The sequence below is a fragment of the Carassius auratus genome, unplaced genomic scaffold (assembly GCF_003368295.1).
Source record: "Carassius auratus strain Wakin unplaced genomic scaffold, ASM336829v1 scaf_tig00057442, whole genome shotgun sequence".
Lineage (NCBI taxonomy): Eukaryota > Metazoa > Chordata > Actinopteri > Cypriniformes > Cyprinidae > Carassius > Carassius auratus.
Window position 1 is genome coordinate 1 of NW_020527407.1, and position 2,500 is coordinate 2,500.

General features: G+C 41.0%; 4 non-coding genes across 4 annotated transcripts; all 4 read left to right on the forward strand.

Moving 5' to 3' along the window:
• Positions 1–524: 524 nt before the first annotated feature.
• LOC113090612 (5S ribosomal RNA) lies at positions 525–643 on the forward strand. The gene has a single exon (XR_003287205.1). It is a non-coding gene; the product is annotated as a 5S ribosomal RNA (ribosomal RNA).
• A 354-nt stretch (positions 644–997) lies between these two features.
• LOC113090622 (5S ribosomal RNA) lies at positions 998–1,115 on the forward strand. Its single transcript, XR_003287215.1, has one exon. It is a non-coding gene; the product is annotated as a 5S ribosomal RNA (ribosomal RNA).
• A 629-nt stretch (positions 1,116–1,744) lies between these two features.
• LOC113090627 (5S ribosomal RNA) lies at positions 1,745–1,861 on the forward strand. Its single transcript, XR_003287220.1, has one exon. It is a non-coding gene; the product is annotated as a 5S ribosomal RNA (ribosomal RNA).
• A 498-nt stretch (positions 1,862–2,359) lies between these two features.
• LOC113090626 (5S ribosomal RNA) lies at positions 2,360–2,479 on the forward strand. The gene has a single exon (XR_003287219.1). It is a non-coding gene; the product is annotated as a 5S ribosomal RNA (ribosomal RNA).
• The last annotated feature ends 21 nt before the right edge of the window (positions 2,480–2,500 follow it).

The window sequence follows — 2,500 nt, forward strand, 5'->3', positions numbered from 1 at the left end:
GCCTGGGAATACCAGGTGCTGTAAGCTTTTTGGAAATTTTTCACTTAGTATATAATAATTTTGCCAAAAAATAGAGTCAATGCCCGATCTCTGAATATTTGCAGGTTTGGGCCTGGTTAGTACATGGATGGGAGACTGCCTGGAATACCAGGTGCTGTAAGCTTTTTGGACATTTTTCACTTAGTAATAATAATTTTGCCAAAAAAATAGAGTCAATGCCCGCACTGAATATTTGCAGGTTTGGGCCTGGTTAGTACATGGTGGGAGACTGCCTGGGAATACCAGGTGCTTTAATATTTTTGGAAAATTTCACGAATTATATAATAATCTTTCATAAAAAAAAAAAAAAGAGTCAATGCCCGATCTCTGAATCTTAGCAGGTTTAGGTCTGGTTAGTACTTGGATGAGAGACTGCCTAGGAATACCAGGTGCTTTAAGCTTTTGGGTTTTCTTTCCTACTTATATAATGTACTGGCGATTAGATTGGCTGGTCTTTAAATAGCCCTCTCTTTGCAGCAGTCTTCGCTTACGGCCATACCAACCTGGCTATGCCCGATCTCGTCTGATCTCGGAAGCTAAGCAGGTTTGGGCCTGGTTAGTACTTGGATGGGAGACCGCCTGGGAATACCAGGTGCTGTAAGCTTTTTGGAAATTTTTCACTTAGTATATAATAATTTTGCCAAAAATAGAGTCAATGCCGATCTCTGAATATTAGCAGGTTTGGGCCTGGTTAGTACATGGATGGGAGACTGCCTGGGAATACCAGGTGCTTTAACTTTTTGGAAATTTTCACGAATTATATAATAATTTTGCCAAAAAAAAGAGTCAATGCCCGATCTCTGAATCTTAGCAGGTTTAGGTCTGGTTAGTACTTGGATGAGAGACTGCCTAGGAATACCAGGTGCTTTAAGCTTTTGGGTTTTCTTTCCTACTTATATAATGTACTGGCGATAAGATTGGCTGGTCTTTAAATAGCCCTCTCTTTGCAGCAGTCTTCGCTTACGGCCATACCAACCTGGCTATGCCCGATCTCGTCTGATCTCGGAAGCTAAGCAGGTTTGGGCCTGGTTAGTACTTGGATGGAGACCGCCTGGGAATACCAGGTGCTGTAAGCTTTTTGGAAATTTTTCACTTAGTATATAATAATTTTGCCAAAAAATAGAGTCAATGCCCGATCTCTGAATATTAGCAGGTTTGGGCCTGGTTAGTACATGGATGGGAGACTGCCTGGGAATACCAGGTGCTTTAAGCTTTTGGAAAATTTTTCCAATCTTATAAATAATAATTTTGCAAAAAAAAGAGTCAATGCCCGATCTCTGAATCTTAGCAGGTTTGGGCCTGGTTAGTACTTGGATGGAGACTGCCTGGGAATACCAGGTGCTGTAAGCTTTTTGACATTTTTCACTTAGTATATAATAATTTTGCCAAAAAATAGAGTCAATGCCCGATCTCTGAATATTAGCAGGTTTGGGCCTGGTTAGTACATGGATGGGAGACTGCCTGGGAATACCAGGTGCTTTAATTTTTTGGAAATTTTTCACTTATTATATAATAATTTTGCCAAAAAAAAAGAGTCAATGCCCGATCTCTGAATCTTAGCAGGTTTAGGTCTGGTTAGTACTTTGATGAGAGACTGCCTAGGAATACCAGGTGCTTTAAGCTTTTGGGTTTCTTTCCTACTTATATAATGTACTGGCGATAAGATTGGCGGTCTTTAAATAGCCCTCTCTTTGCAGCAGTCTTCGCTTACGGCCATACACCTGGCTATGCCCGATCTCGTCTGATCTCGGAAGCTAAGCAGGTTTGGGCCTGGTTAGTACTTGGATGGGAGACCGCCTGGGAATACCAGGTGCTGTAAGCTTTTTGACATTTTCACTTAGTATATAATAATTTTGCCAAAAAATAGAGTCAATGCCCGATCTCTGAATTTAGCAGGTTTGGGCCTGGTTAGTACTTGGATGGGAGACTGCCGGAATACCAGGTGCTGTAAGCTTTTTGGACATTTTTCACTTAGTATATAATAATTTTGCCAAAAATAGAGTCAATGCCCGATCACTGAATATTTGCAGGTTTGGGCCTGGTTAGTACATGGATGGGAGACTGCCTGGGAATACCAGGTGCTTTAATCTTTTTGGAAAATTTCACGAATTATATAATAATCTTTCATAAAAAAAAAAAAAAAAGAGTCAATGCCCGATCTCTGAATCTTTAGCAGGTTTAGGTCTGGTTAGTACTTTTATGAGAGACTGCCTAGGAATACCAGGTGCTTTAAGCTTTTGGGTTTTCTTTCCTACTTATATAATGTACTGGCGATAAGATTGGCTGTTCTTTAAATAGCCCTCTCTTTGCAGCAGACTTCGCTTACGGCCATAACCAACCTGGCTATGCCCGATCTCGTCTGATCTCGGAAGCTAAGCAGGTTTGGGCCTGGTTAGTACTTGAATGGGAGACCGCCTGGGAATACCAGGTGCTGTAAGATTTTTGGACATTTTTCACTTAG